Here is a 16,083-nt window from a genome sequence, read left to right as displayed (position 1 = left end):
TCCATTTTGGCTTTGGCACAATGAGATATTCAGGAAGCAGTTCTTAAAATGACTGGATAATCACATTTTAGATTTTCAGATTTCCCTCACCAATGGAAGGTCTTAGACGTACATAGGTTACCTGGGTCCAACATAATAACTAGTAACTTAGAACTTTTTCAACTTCATATATTTAGCAAATAATTATTGAGTGCCTTGTATGTATCAGACACTATCACTAGGCCCTTAGGCTTTTATCAGTAAACAAAATAGACCAGAAGTTGCTGCCCTCATGGAGTTGACCCTCTAAGCAGTGGGAGTTAGCTAATAAACAGCACCAGTAAGTTAGTTATACAGTGTGTTGGGTGATGAGTGCTGTGGGGAAGTGGAGCAAAACAAGAGTGATAAGGGTTCTGGAAGGTGGGGGTGGGTTGCAGTTGGTTGGGGGAGGTGGTCACACCTTGAGAAGGTGGCACTGAGCAGACACTTGAAGGTAAAGGAGTCAGCTGCGTGGACGTGTGGAGGAAGAGCTTTCCAGGAAGAGGGAGCTGTGAGTGCTAAGACCCTAAGTATGAGCAAACCCGGAGCACACAGGTAACACTGGCAAGAAGTAGGCCGGTGAGTGGCTGCAGTGGAGGAGTGAGGAAGAGGAGCAGGAGCTGGAGTTAGAAAATTAGCAAGGGGCCAGATTGTGTAGGACCTGCTAGGTCTCTGGAAGGATGTTGGCTTTTCTCTGAGTGAAAGCGAGAGCCACTGTGGGGCTTCTGAGTAGAGGAGGGGCACGATTTGACATGTGTTTTAAAAGAAGTGGCTGTTGTGTTAAGAATAGATTCAGAGAGTCATTAGTTAGGAGAATGTGGCAGTGATCTAGGCAAGAGATGATGGTGCATGGACCAGGGTAGTATCAGTGAAGGTGGGGAGAAGTGGTCTGATTTGGGGTATATTTTAAGGTAGAGCTAATAAGGATTCAGACATGATATAGGGGAGATAAGAGAGAGAGAAGGTAAGAATGACTAAGGTTTTTGGCCTGAGCAACTGGAAAGGAGTTGACACCAATTGAGATGAGGAAGAAGTCCATTGTGGGTAGAGGAGGGGTTTTTTTGGCAGGGTGGGGGCAGGAGGGATTTCAGTTTTGGATATGTTAGGGAGGTTTTTTTGTTTTTGTTTTTAAATTTTTATTTAATTTTATTTATTTTTTGGCTGCGTTGGGTCTTCATTGCTGCACACAGGCTTTCTCTAGTTGCGGCGAGCGGGGGCTACTCTTCGTTGCGGTGTGCAGGCTTCTCGTTGCGGTGGCTTCTTTTGTTGCAGAGCATGGACTCTAGGTGCGTGGGCTTCAGTAGTTGTGGCCCGCGGGCTCAGTAGTTGTGGCTCGCGGGCTCAGTAGTTGTGGCTCGCGGGCTCTAGAGCACAGGCTCAGTAGTTGTAGCGCACGAGCTTAGTTGCTCCATGGCATGTGAGATCTTCCCCGACCAGGGCTCCGTGTCCCCTGCATTGGCAGGCGGATTCTTTTTTTTTTTTTTTTCCAAATTTTTATTTCACATTTAAAATTAGTTGTGCATCACTTTATTTTACAAGTGATGTCTTAGGTTGGTTTCGCTGGGAAACATATTGAGACTCTCAGACAATCATATGCCTACAGGAGTTCACTGGGGAGAACTCAGGAACAATATCTGCTGAGCCCTGAGCTCGCTGCCTCTCCCGCCTCAGGAGGTGCTGGGTCCATCCCTCGCGGAGCCTCCGTGGCTTCTGCCTGAGGAGCTTTCAGGCTTTGAGCATTTCTTTTCCAGACTCCGTTAGGAAACGGCCAGAGCTGGGGCGGGTCCGACTGCTGAGCCCTGAGCTCGCTGCCTCTTCTGCCTCAGGAGGTGCTGGGTCCGTCCCTCGCGGAACCTCTGCAGCTTCTTGGCAGGCGGATTCTTAACCACTGTGCCACCAGGGAAGTCCAATGTACTAGGTTTAAGATACCTATTAGATATTCAAGTAGAGAGATCAAACGGGCTGTTGGATATATAAATCTGGAGCTCAGGTGAGAGGTCTGGGCTGTGGGAGTTGTGGGCATATAGATGATATTTTCAGCCATGAGACTGGGTGAAATCTCTCAGGTAGTCATTGTAGACAAAGAAGAGAGAATAGCTCCAAGGATTGCGCTCTGGGGTTCTCCAGCGCTAAGAGTTGGGAAGAGAAACTGAGCAGGACAACTAGTGAGGCAGGAAGAAAGCCAAGTGGGTGTGGTGTCCTGAATCCAGGCTGTCCCCTTTTGCACAGTGGTGCGGGACTGTAAACGTGACCATGCAAACAATCTTAGCACCAATGGGAAAATTTACTGCTGTTCTGCAACTTTAAAAAATTTTTGTCAAAACATGAAAAGCTCTGATGGTTATAAATGTATAGGGAAATGAAAAATAGTAAAATTGATTTTTATTTAGTGCACTGTAATTTAAGACATTGGCAACATTGAGAATTAAAAGTGTTTTATTTCTTTATAAAAAGCACATTAAGAGTAGTTGGAACAGTGCTTGCCTTCTTGTCATATAACTTATGATACAGAGTGAACGTCTTTTCTGTGCCTCAGAAAATTGTCATATTCCTTTCCAAGTTTGGATCAACTTCCAACATTTTATTATTTTTGCTTTCAATGTTGCGAAATACATCCTAGAGTTCCTTTAATGAGTGAAATATCTCAGAGTTCTTTTAATGTGAAGTTTTTTGTTTGCTGGCATCTGGGATATCTTCATCCTTTTTTTTCTTTTTTTGGCTACATTGGGTCTTCGTTGTAGTGCGCGGGCTTCTCATTGCAGTGGCTTCTCTTGCTGCAGAGCACAGGCTCTAGGCACACGGGCTTCAGTAGTTGTGGCTCGAGGGCTCTAGAGTGCAGGCTCAGTAGTTGTGGCGCTCGGGCTTAGTTGCTCCAAGGCATGTGTCTTCATCCTTTTCATTACGACCACTTCCCTCATTTATGTCAATAAGCCAGCCTTTGCTAGGGTCCTCTGCCTGCACATCGAGAGTCTCTTAAACCACAGCAGTGTCAGCATTCCCACAGTCAACTAGTTCTTCTATAACTCCATTGTGTTTGACTTGAATTCTGCTTCTAGCTCTATCTCTTTTGGTTTCTTTGCCACACTCTCATCTTTGTTGACCAGTTCTCTCTTTCAGTTATCCATTTTAGTAAAATGTCACTTGAGTTTATCCTTTAGAGAAAAGGAGGCAACATAGCTACACATTTTGCTGTCTGTGTGTGACTTGAAAAACATGCCCGGTGATCAGTCACTGACAGAATTTCAAAGAAGTGATATGATTGTCGCTGATCGTGATGCACATCTATTATTTATGTAATGATTCGTGGACTGAAAATCTGACAGTCAATTTGCACTTTAGGCAGTTACTCACAGTTACTAACTGAAATTTGAACTGTGTTGTTGAGGGACTGGGTTATTTAACCAAATGGTGGTAAGTGAAATTCATGCATATCTGAGCCTTGAAAAGCAAGAATTGCCTGCAAATCAAGGAAGACAGTGATTCATTGTGTCACATGGGGATTTAGCAATGTGTAGGCGACACTGGGGACCTCAGTGGAGACTTCCACTGGAATAGGAGGGGTGGGAGTGGGCTTAAGAGAATGGGAGGAGAGGAATTCGAGCTTGGAAGTATAGCCCCCTCTTTTGAGGAAGTTGGTGCAAGGGGGAACAGAGAAATGGAGTAGCTGGCTGGCGAAGTGGGGTCAAGAGAAGGTATTGGTGTCTTAGAATAAGATAAAGAGAAATTCAAGTTCTGGGTTAAGAAATCCATGGCTATCCTTGTTTTGATCCTCACTTTACCCCTCTTCTCTTGTGATGGGTCAGAGAGGTGAATGAGAGAAGATGCTTGAAGGTGATATGAATACAAGGGTCATGCTCTAAGGAAATACAAATCCTGTATTTGAGTAATCATTGCTAAGAATAATGAAAAGGGATCCTGAGTACTTGTCAGGCCTGAGAACTTTTTATATCAAGTGTTAGTTACAGGATGATGAAATTTGGAGTTAGCCATCTTCTTTCTCTGAGCTAGAAGATTAAAACAGTGCACAGTGATTGGAGTATTGACTTCATCTGAAGTTCTTTTCGGGCTTGGGTCTTCATTGCTGTACACTGAACTCAGCCTAACAGATAACAGATTGCCCATAAGCCCACTCCTCTGCACAAACCCTCCCTGTGTGAAGAGCGTGAACACCCGCGTGTTCGCGTATCTTGTCCTTGTTCGGTTGACTTGCCCATCTGTGCTCTTCAGCTTCAAGAGGACCCTCCTCCACTGCTCGATGACCCTTTTCATCCTCTCTTTTTCACTTCCAGCAATTTTTCCCATATAGGCATTTCCAAATATTCTGTTTCTTTTCCATTTTCTTTAAGCCCCAAGCGCCTCCATATTCACTTTGCAGATGGTCTCAGACAGACCCAGTGATCCAGTGTGAGCTGCTTCTGTTTTCCTACTCTTCACCTTAGAGTGTTTCTTTACTTATCTCTTTACCTTCTTGTCACAGCTAAGTAGCTCCCATTTCTCCAAATTTAGTTCTTTTGTGTCTGTCACCGCCTCCTCTCTGACTGCTCTTGTATCCAGACACTCTTCAGAAGTTGTTTCCTTGAGGTTACTGATTGTTTTCAAATCTAATGGTCTCTTGTCATTTATTCATTAATTCAGTGATATTGGCGCCTGCCCCATATGCCAGACTTTAATAAACATTTAGGCAGCCAGGTGAGGGACTAGGAGCTCATTGTCTAGGGCAGAGGTTGGCAGACTTTTTTGGAAAGAGTAGTAAATAATTTAGGTTTGTAGGCCATACCAGAATCTCTGTTGTAACTACGCAGCTGTGCCCCCGTGGGGTGAAAGCAGCCATAGACAATGTGTAAATGAGTAGGTATAGCTGTATTTTGATTAAACTTTATTTAGAAAAACAGGCTGCCCGCTGGCTTTGGCCTCTGGGCCAACCCCCTGGTCTAGTGTTGAGCCTTTTTGATCTACATATAATGTAAATTACTCTTTACCACACCCTTTTTGAAACTCTTTCTTTTGAGTTCTAGAAAGTCAGAGTCTCTGATACTCCTCCTACTTCCCTGGAAGCTTGTTCTTTGTATCTTTCTCCTATTTCTGTCTACTAGGTTGGTGTTTCTCAGGGTTCTGGTTTTGGTCCTCCTGTTCTCTTTCTCTGAACTCTGGACGATCTCATCGCATCGCAGAGTGTCTGAATAAGTCGCTCTCCATCCTGACGTTCTCCTGATTCTGCTCCCAGGTTCCTGTCTGCCTGCTCGATGGGCTTCTGTGCAGCTGAGCCACCAGCACCTCACACTTCGTGCAGCTAAAAATGAGACCACTGTTGTCTTCACCTTCCTGGCACACCTGCTGTTCCCTCGTCCTTCTTCCTTCTTTCTGTTCATCCGTCTCATCAAGTGGTGATGACAATGAGTTGTGCTAATGTGTGTAAAGCACCAGCCTGGTGTCGGGCACACAGGAGGCAAGCAGTGAATGTCGGCTCCCCTCTTTCTCTTGGTCACCTCAGGGCTCCATTTACCTTGATTTGAAACCTCCTCTTCTATTCTGCACCATATTCAATATGCTGCTAAGTTCCTTTATTTTATTCTGCAGTATCTCTCACCTCTGACTTCTTTTCATTCTCACCACCATTTCCTAATTTAAAGCACTCAATCAGTTTGGAATTGCATTTATCTGAACTTAACAACAGCAGCAGTAACAACAGAAACAAATTTATATTAGCTTAACCCAGTGGAGTTTTATGTTTTCTTATGGAACACAATGTCTGGAGGTCAGTGGTCCAGAGCTTTCCCAGCCCAACAGAGACCGGACTTCTCTCTCTCCTCAGATATTCTGAGCAAGTAGCTTTTGTCCTCATGCTTTTCTCTCTGTGGTTACAAGTGAGTGTTCCATCTCCAGCACTGCATCTATATTCCAGGCAGGAAGAGGGGAAGGACAAAGGGGTAAGAGACTGAAAAGCCAATCTTGCCATGTCTTTCCTGTTTTTAAAGGGCTTATCCAGAAGTACCACCTAGCAACTTCTCCTTACATCTCATTGTCTGGGCTGTATCACTCGGCCGCTCCTGATTGCTGCTCCAAACAAAGTGAGGGCTCTGTTAGGAAAAAGGAGGGGGTGAATATTGGGCAGGTACCCACCAGTGTTTGCTGAGGCGCCCACAGTGCCTCCAGACTCATCTGCCCACCTCCACTCTCTTCCTTAATCCATTGCACACAGTGGCCAGACCAGTCATCCTGGAACTTGGCTCCAAATTCATCATACTACTTCTCCTCTGCCAATTTTATTGCGGTATAATTGACAAAACCGTATATATTTAAAGTGTACAATGTGATGATTTGGTATACATACACATTGCGAAGTGATTATCACAGTCAAGTCAGTTAACACATCCACCATCTCACACAGTTACCGTTTATTCTTGTGGGTGAGTGGCGGGAATGCTTAAAGTCTACTCTCTTAGCAAATTTCAGGTAGACAGTACTATATGGTCACCATGCTGTGCCTTAGGTCCCCAGAACTTATTCACCTCATAACTGAGTTTGTACCCTTTGACCAACATCTCCTTTTTCCCCCTACTCTCCAGCCCCTGGCAACCACCCTTCTACTCTCTGTTTTTATGAGTTCAGCATTTTTTAATATGTCTAAAATCACTAGTCATAATGTCCTTCAGGTTCATTTATGTTGTTGCAAGTAGCAGGACTTCTTTTTTAAATCCATTCATCTCTCAAGGGACGGTTTGGTTGTTTCCATATCTTGGCTATTGTGAATCATGCTACAAAGAACATGAGAGTGCAGATGTCTCTTTGGGATACTAATTTTGTTTCCTTCATATATATATACACACCCAGAAGTGGGATTGCTGGAGTATATGGTAGCTCTATTTTTAATTGTTTGAGGAACCTCTTTACTGTTTTCCATAGTGGCTGCACCAATTCCCACCACTGTTGGGAATTGCTATCCTCACAGGTATGAGGTTAATAGCTATCCTAACAGGTGTGAGGTGATACCTCATTGTAGTTTTGATTTCCATTTCCCTGATGATTAGTGATGTTGAGCATCTTTTCGTGTACCTATTGTCCATTTGTATGTCCTCTTTGGAAAAATGTCTATTCAGTTCTGCCCATTTTTTAATCGAATTGTTTGGGTTTTTTGCTGTTGATACATGTGAATTCCTTATATATTTTAGATCTTAACGCCTTATCAGATATACGGTTTGTGCTATGGTTTGAATGTTTGTGTCCCCCCAAAATTCATGTTGATGTCCTGATGTGATGCTATTAAGAGGTGGAGCCTTTGGGAGGTAATTAGTGACTTTATAAAGAAGGCCTCAGAAGCTGACTAGCCCCCTTCCACCATTCAAGGACACAGTGAGAAAGCACTGGCCATGAATCAGGAAAAGAGCCCTCACTAGCCACCACATGGAATCTGTGGCACCATGATCTTGGACTTCTAGCCTCCAGAACTGTGATAAATACATTTCTGTTGTTTATAAGCGACCCAGTCTCTAGTTTTTTGTTATAGCAGCCTGAATGGACGAAGACAGTTTGCAAATATTTTCTCCCACTCTGTTGATTATTTTGTTTTGTCGATTATTTCCTTTTCCATGCAGAAGCTTTTTAGTTTGATGTAGTCCTACTTGTTTATTTTTGTTTTTTGTTGCCTGTGCTTTTGGTGTCATATCCAAAAAATCATTGCCAAGAATAGTGTCAAGGACCTTTTTTCCTATGTTTTCTTCTAGGAGTTTTACAGTTTCGGGTCCTATGTTTAGGTCTTCAATGCATTTTGAGTTAATTTTTTTGAGTTGTATAAAATAGGGAAGCAGTTTCATTCTTTCTTTCTTTTTTTTTTTAATAGATCTTTATTGGAGTATAATTGCTTCACAATACTGTGTTAGTTTCTGTTGTACAACAAAGTTAATCAGCCATATGCATACATATATCCCCATATCCCCTCCCTCTTGAGCCTCTGTCCCGCCCCTCTAGGTCGTCACAAAGCACCAAGCTGATCTCCCTGTGCTATGCTGCTGCTTCCCACTAGCTAACTGTTGTATGTCGATGCTACTCTCACTTCTCCCCAGCTTCCCCCTCTCCCCCCGCCATGTCCTCACGACCATTTTCCATGTCTGCGTCTTTATTCCTGCCCTGCCACCAGGTTCATCAGTACCATTTTTTTTTTAGATTGCATATATATGCGTTAGTACACCGTGTATGTTTTTCTGACTTACTTCACTCTGTATGACAGACTCTAGGTCCATCCACCTGACTACAGATAACTCAATTTCGTTTCTTTTTATGGCTGAGTAATATTCCATTGTATGTATGTGCCACATCTTCTTTATCCATTCATCTGTCGATGGACATTTAGGTTGCTTCCATATCCTGGCTATCGTAAACAGTGCTTCAATGAACATTGTGGTACGTATGTCTCTTTTTGAATTATGGTTTTCTCAGGGCATATGCCCAGTAGTGGAATTGCTGGGTCATATGGTAGCTCTACTTTAGTTTTTTAAGAAACCTCTGTACTGTTCTCCATAGTGGTTGTATCAATTTACATTCCTGCCAGCAGTGCAGGAGGGTTCCCTTTTCACCACACCCTTTCCAGCATTTATTGTTTCTAGATTTTTTGATAATGGCCATTCTGACCGGTGTGAGGTGATACCTCATTGTAGTTTCGATTTGCATTTCTCTAATAATTAGTGATGTTGAGCATCTTTTCATGTGCCTCTTGGCCATCTGTATATCTTCTTTGGTGAAATGTCTATTTGGGTCTTCTACCCATTTTTTTAATTGGATTGTTTGTTTTTTTGATATTGAGCTCCACGAGCTGTTTGTATATTTTAGAGATTAATCCTTTGTCCATTGTTTCATTTGCAAATATTTTCTCCCATTCTGAGGGTTGTCTTTTTGTCTTGTTTATGTTTTCCTTTGCTATGCAAAAGCTTTTAAGTTTCATTAGGTCCCATTTGTTTATTTTTGTTTTTATTTTCATTACTATAGGAGGTGGGTCAAAAAAGATCTTGCTGTGGTTTATGTCAGAGTGTTTTTCCTATGTTTTCCTCTAAGTTTTATAGTGTCTGGCCTTACGTTTAGGTCTTTAATCCATTTTGAGTTTATTTTTGTGTATGGTGTTAGGGAGTGTTCTAATTTCATTCTTTTACATGTAGCTGTCCAGTTTTCCCAGCACCACTTACTGAAGAGGCTTTCTTTTCTCCATTGTATGTTCTTGCCTCCTTTGTCGTAAATTAGGTGACCATATGTGCGTGGGTCTATCTCCGGGCTTTCTATCCCGTGCCATTGATGTATATTTCTGTTTTTGTGCCAGTACCATACTGTCTTGATTACTGTAGCTTTGTAGTATAGTCAGAAGTCGGGGAGCCTGATTCCTCCAGCTCCGTTTTTCTTTCTCAAGATTGCTTTGGCTATTCGGGGTCTTTTGTGTCTCCATACGAATTGTAAAATTTTTTGTTCTAATTCTGTGAAGAATGCCATTGGTAGTTTGATAGGGATTGCATTGAATCTGTAGATTGCTTTGGGTAGTATAGTCATTTTCACAATATTGATTCTTCCAATCCAAGAACATGGTATATTTCTCCATCTGTTTCTGTCATCTTTGGTTTCTTTCATTAGTGTTTTATAGTTTTCTGAGTACAAGTCTTTCGCCTCTTTAGGTAGGTTTATTCCTAGGTATTTTATTCTTTTTGTTGTGATGGTAAATGGGATTGTCTCCTTAATTTCTCTTTCTGATTTTTCATTGTTAGTGTATAGGAATGCCAGAGATTTCTGTGCGTTAATTTTGTATCCTGTAACCTTACCAAGTTCATTGATTAGTTCTAGTAGTTTTCTGGTGGTATCTTTAGGATTTTCTATGTATCATGTCGTCTGCAAACAGTGACAGTTTTACTTCTTTTCCAATTTGTATTCCTTTTATTTCTTTTTCTTCTCTGATTGCCGTGGCTAGGGCTTCCAAAACTATCTTGAATAATAGTGGCGAGAGTGGACATCCGTGTCTTGTTCCTGATCTTAGTGGAAATGCTTTCAGTTTTTCACCATTGAGTATGATGTTTGCTGTGGGTTTGTCATATATGGCCTTTATTATGTTGAGGTAGGTTCCCTCTATGCCCATTTTCTGGAGAGTTTTTAATCATAAATGGGTGTTGAATTTTGTCAGAAGCTTTTTCTGCATCTATTGAGATGATCATATGGTTTTTATTCCTTAATTTGTTAATATGGTGTATCACATTGATTGACTTACGTATATTGAAGAATCCTTGCATCCCTGGGATAAATCCCACTTGATCATAGTGTATGATCCTTTAAATATGTTGTTGGATTCTGTTTGCTAGTATTTTGTTCAGGATTTTTGCATCTATGTTCATCAGTGATATTGGTCTATAATATTCTTTTTTTGTGATATCTTTTTCTGGTTTTGGTATCAGGGTGATGGTGGCTTCGTAGAATGAATTTGGGAGTGTTCCTCCCTCTGCAATTTTTTGGAAGAGTTTGAGAAGGATCAATGTTAGCTCTTCTCTAAATGTTTGATAGAATTCGCCTGTGAAGCCATCTGGTCCTGGGCTTTTTTGTTTGTTGGAAGATTTTTAATTACAGTTTCAATTTCATTACTTGTGATAGGTCTGTTTATATTTTCTAATTCTTCCTGGTTCAGTCTTGGAAAATTGTACCTTTCCAGGAATTTGTCCATTTCTTCGTGGTTGTCCATTTTATTGGCATATAGTTGTTTGTAGTAGTCTCTTATAATCCTTTGTATTTCTGCAGTCGCAGTTGTGATTTCTCCTTTTTCATTTCTAATTTTATTGATTTGTGTCCTCTCCCTTTTTTTCTTGATGAGTCTGGCTAAGGGTTTAACAATTTTGTTTATCTTCTCAAAGAACCAGCTTTTAGTTTTATTGATCTTTGCTATTGTTTTCTATGTTTCTATTTTATTTATTTCTGCTCTGATCTTTATGATTTCTTTCCTTCTACTGACTTTGGGTTTTCTTTGTTCTTCTTTCTGTAGTTGCTTTAGTGTAGGGTTAGATTGTTTATTTGAGATTTTTCTTGTTTCTTGAGGTGAGATTGAATTGCTGTAAACTTCCCTCTTAGAACTGCTTTTGCTGCATCCCATAGGTTTTGGGTTGTCGTGTTTTCATTGTCATTTGTTTCTGTGTATTTTTTAATTTCTTCTTTGATTTCTTCAGTGATCGCTTGGTTATTTAGTAGTGCACTGTTTAGCCTTCATGTATTTGTGTTTTTACAGTTTTTTTTCCAGTAATTGATTTCCAATCTCATAGTGTTGTGGTCAGAAAAGATGCTTGATATGATTTCAATTTTCTTAAATTTTCTGAGGCTTGATTTGTGACCCAAGATGTGATCTATCCTGGAGAATCTTCCATGTGCACTTGAGAAGAAAGTGTATTCTGCTACTTTCAGGTGGAATGTTCTTATAAATATCAATTAAACCTATCTGGTCTGTTGTGTCATTTAAAGCTTGTGTTTCCTTATTTATTTTCTGTTTGGATGATCTGTCCTTTGGTGTGAGTGGGGTGTTAAAGTCCCCTACTATTATTGTGTTACTGTCGATTTCCCCTTTCATGGTTGTTAGCATTTGCCTTAGGTATTGGGGTGTTCCTATGTTGGGTGCATAAACATTTACAATTGTTATATCTTCTACTTGGATTGATCCCTTGATCATTATGTACTGTCCTTCCTTATCTTTTGTAACAGTCTTTATTTTAAAGTCTATTTTAATCTGATACGAGTATTGCTACTCCAGCTTTCTGTTGATTTCCATTTTCATGGAGTATCTTTTTCCGTCCCTTCACTTTCAGTCCGTATGTGTCCCTAGGTCTGAAGTGGGTCTCTTGTAGACAGCATATATACGGGCCTGTTTTTGTATCCGTTCAGCCAGTCTGTGTCTTTTGGTTGGGGCATTTAATCCATTTACATTCAAGGTTATTATGTTCCTATTACCATTTTCTTAATTGTTTTTGGTTTGTTTTTGTGGGTCTTTTTCTTCTCTCTGTTTCCTGCCTAGAGAAGTTTCTTTAGCATTTGTTGTAAAGCTGATTTGGTAGTGTTGAATTCTCTTAGCTTTTGCGTGTCTGAAAAACTTTTGATTTTTCCGTCAAATCTGAATGAGACCCTTGCTGGGTAGAGTAATCTTGGTTGTAGGTTTTTGTCTCTCATCACTTTAAGTATATCCTGCCACTCCCTTCTGGCCTGCAGAGTTTCTGCTGAAAAATCAGTGATAACTTTATGGGGATTCCTTTGTATGTTATTTTTTGTTTTTCCCTTGCCGCTTTTAATATTTTTTCTTTGAATTTAATTTTTGTTAGTTTGATTAATATGTGTCTTGGTGTGTTTCTCCTACGGTTTATCCTGTATGGGACTCTCTGTGCTTCCTGGATTTGGGTGACTATTTCCTTCCCCATGTTAGGGAAGTTTTCAACTATAATCTCTTCAAATATTTTCTCAGACACTTTCTTTTTCTCCTCTTCTTCTGGGGCCCCTATAATTTGAATGTTGGTGCATTTAGTGTTGTCCCAGAGGTCTCTGAAATTGTCTTCAATTCTTTCCATTCTTTTTTCTTTATTCTGCTCCTCAGCAGTTATTTCCACCATTCTGTCTTCCAGCTCACTTATTCATTCTTCTGCCTCAGTTATTCTGTTATTGATTCCTTCTAGTGTAGTTTTCATTTCAGTTATTGTGTTGTTCATCTCTGTTTGTTTCTTCTTTAGTTCTTCTAGATCTTTGTTAAACATTTCTTGTATTTTCTCAATCCGTGCCTCCATTCTATTTCCGAGATTCTAGATCACGTTTACTATCATTACTCTGAATTCTTTTTCAGGTAGATTGCCTATTTCCTCTTCATTTATTTGGTCTTGTAGGTTTTTACCTTGCTCCTTCATCTGTGACGTATTTTTTTTGTCATCTCTTTTTTTTTTTTTTTTGATGAGTGGGATTGTGTTCCTGTCTTACTGGTTGTTTGGTCTGAGGCTTCCAACACTGGAGTTTGTAGGCTGTTGGGTAGAGCTGGGTCTTGGTGCCAAGATGAGGACCTCCGGGAGACCTCACTCCGATGAGTATTCCCTGGGGTCTGAGGTTCTCTGTTAGTCCAGTGGTTCGGACTCAGAGCTCCCACCACAGGAGCTTCGGCCTGACCCCCGGCTCGTGATCCAAGATCCCACAAGCCGCGCGGGGCGGCAAACAAAAGAAAGGAGAGCAATAACGAAGTAAAAAATATAATTAGACTAGGAAACTAACAGATATGTTAGAAAGAATATAAAAATAAAAATATAGATGAAACAACAACCAGAAGGTAAAACAGAACCACAATAGTAAAAAAGAGGAGGAGAAAAATAAAAATTAAAAAAAAAAGGTGGAAAAGGCCTTGGCTGTGGAGGGCGGGGCCTAAGCAGGGGTGGGGTTTGGGTGGTGGGCAGGGCCTATGCTTAGGACCCACAGGGCTGGAAAACGTCCTGGAGGCTGTTGGGGGTGGGGCTTAGGCTCAACAGAGGGGGCCCAGGCGTCCCTCCTGCCTCCGGTCTCAGAGGGCAGGGGACCCCACCTGGGAGCCCAGCAGGCTTCCTGGGCTCGAGTGGGTGGGGCAGACACCCGCCGGTCCTGGAGGGCCCCTCCCACCTGCCTCTCCTGTTCTCCCCCTACACCCCTGGGGCCACCTTGGCCTGCAGGGGTCCTCTGAGGGCGTAGGACCTGGCCTGAGAGTCGGGCAGACTTCCCTGGCCAATTGGGCAGGGGAAATGCTGGGCGCGCTCCCCCCGATCCGAGCCCCTGAAGGTCCCTCCAGGCGTGGGAACCCCTCCCCCTTCTCAGCCGCCCCTCAGGGTCTCTGGTCCTGTCTGGCCTCCACTTCTCCCCACTTAGTCCCCTGACGTCCTACCAGTTCGCTTGGGGGTTCTTCTGTCTCCTTGGGCGTCGAGGTCCCCCACCAGCATCCAGCAGGCACCCTAGTTGTGGGGAGACGGGAACTCTGTGTCTTCCCACACCGCCATCTTGACTCCGCCCCCAGTTTCATTCTTTTGCATGTGGATATCCAGTTTTCCCAGCACCATTTACTGAAGACTATCCTTTCTCCATTGTGTATTCTTGGCACCCTTGTTAAAGATTAGTTGACCATATACGTGTGGGCGTATTTCTGGGCTCTCTGTTCTATTCCATTGGTCTATGTGTCTGTTTTTATAGCAGTTCCATACTGATTTGATTACTATAGCTTTGTAATATGGTTGGAAATCAGGACGTGTGATGCCTCCAGCTTTGTTCTTCTTTCTCAATATTGCTTTGGCTATTTGGGTTTTTATTTTGTTTTTTGTAGTTCCATACAAATTTTAGGATTTTTTTTCTATTTCTGTGAAAAATGCCATTGGAATTTTGGTGGGGATTGCATTGAATCTATAGATGGCTTTGCATAGTATGAACATTTTAACAGTGTTAATTCTTCCAATTCAAGAACACAAAATATCTTTCCATTTGCCTTCTTCAGTTTCTTTGATCAATGTCTTACAGTTTTCAGTGTATAGGCCTTTTACCTCCTTGGTTAAATTTATTGCTAAGTAATTTTTAAAAAGCTATTGTAAATGAAATTGTTTTCTTAATTTTTCTTTTGATAGTTCACTGTTAATATATAGAAAAGCAACTAATATTTTAATAAATTTTATTTATTTTATTTTTGGCTGCATTGGGTCTTCGTTGCTGCGCACGGGCTTTCTCTAGTTGCAGCAAGTGGGGGCTACTCTGTTGCGGTGCGCGGGCTTCTCATTGCAGTGGCTTCTTTTGTTGCAGAGCACGGGCTCTAGGTGCGCGGGCTCCAGTAGTTGTGGCACACAGGCTCAGTAGTTGTGGCTCGCGGGCTCTAGAGTGCAGGCTCAGTAGTTGTGGCGCACAGGCTTTGTTGCTCTGTGGCATGTGGGATCCTCCCAGACCAGGGCTCGAACCCATGTCCCCTGCACTGGCAGGTGGATTCTTAACCACTGTGCCACCAGGGAAGTTCAAAAGCAACTAATTTTTGTATGTTGGTTTTGTATACTGTATTTGTTGATTACTTCTAACAGTTTTTTGGTAGAGTCTTTAGCATTTTCTAAGGACTAATATATGGTATTAAGATCACGTCATCTGGAAACAGAAACAGTTTTACTTCCTCCTTTCCTATTTGGATGCCTTTCATTTCTTTTTCTTGCCTAATTTCTCTGGCTAGGTCTGTGTTGAATAGAAGTGGCAAGAGTAGGCATCTTTGTCTTGTTCCTGATCTTACAGAGTGGGCATCATTGTCTTGTTCACTACTGGGTATGATGTTAGCTGGGGGCTTGTCATGTGTGGCCTTTATAACGTTGAGGTACATTCCTTCTATACCTAATTTGTTGAGAGTTTTCATCATGAAAGGATGTTGAATTTTGTCAAATGCTTTTTCTGTATTTATTGAGATGATCATATGATTTTTATTCTTCATTTCGTTAATGTGGTGTATTGATTTGTGTATGTTGAATCATCCTTGCATAGTAAGGATAAATCCCACTTGATCATGATGTACGATCCTTTTAATGTGCTGTTGAATTCAGTATGCTAGTGTTTTGTTGAGGACTTTTGTGTTCACCAGGGATATTGGTCTGTAATTTTCTTCTTGTAGTGTCCTTGTTTGGCGTTGATGTCAAAGTAATGCTGGCCTTGTAGTATGGATTTGGGAGTGTTTCCTCCTCTTCAGTTTTTTGGAGGAGTTTGAGAAGGATTGGTATTAATTCTTCTTTAAATGTTTGGTACAATTCACCATGAAACCATCTGGTCCTGGGGTTTTCTTTTTTGGGAGATTTTTGACTACTGATTAAATCTCCTTACTTGTTATTGGTCTGTTCAGATTTTCTATTTCTTCATGATTCAGGCTTGGTAGGTTGTATGTTTCCAGGAATTTATCCATCTCTTCCAGGTTATCCAATCTGTTGATGTGTAATTGTTCATAGAAGTCTCTTCCAATCCTTTGTATTTCTGTGGTATTAGTTGTAATGTCTCCTCTCATTTCTGATTTTAAGTCTTTTCTCTTTTTTTAAAAATTGGTCAAGCTAAAAGTTTGTCAGTTTT

At 41.5% G+C, this 16,083-nt stretch overlaps 1 protein-coding gene across 2 annotated transcripts in view; it reads left to right on the top strand.

The window, feature by feature from the left end:
* The window catches only part of EFHC1 (EF-hand domain containing 1), a 60,390-nt gene that overhangs the window by 41,285 nt on the left and 3,022 nt on the right, over positions 1-16,083 (top strand). The gene's annotated exons all lie outside the window — the stretch shown is intronic.

The sequence above is a fragment of the Eubalaena glacialis genome, chromosome 7 (genome assembly GCF_028564815.1).
Source record: "Eubalaena glacialis isolate mEubGla1 chromosome 7, mEubGla1.1.hap2.+ XY, whole genome shotgun sequence".
Lineage (NCBI taxonomy): Eukaryota > Metazoa > Chordata > Mammalia > Artiodactyla > Balaenidae > Eubalaena > Eubalaena glacialis.
The sequence above is the reverse complement of the archived record's forward strand: the minus strand, read 5'-3'. Positions and strand labels throughout refer to the sequence as shown.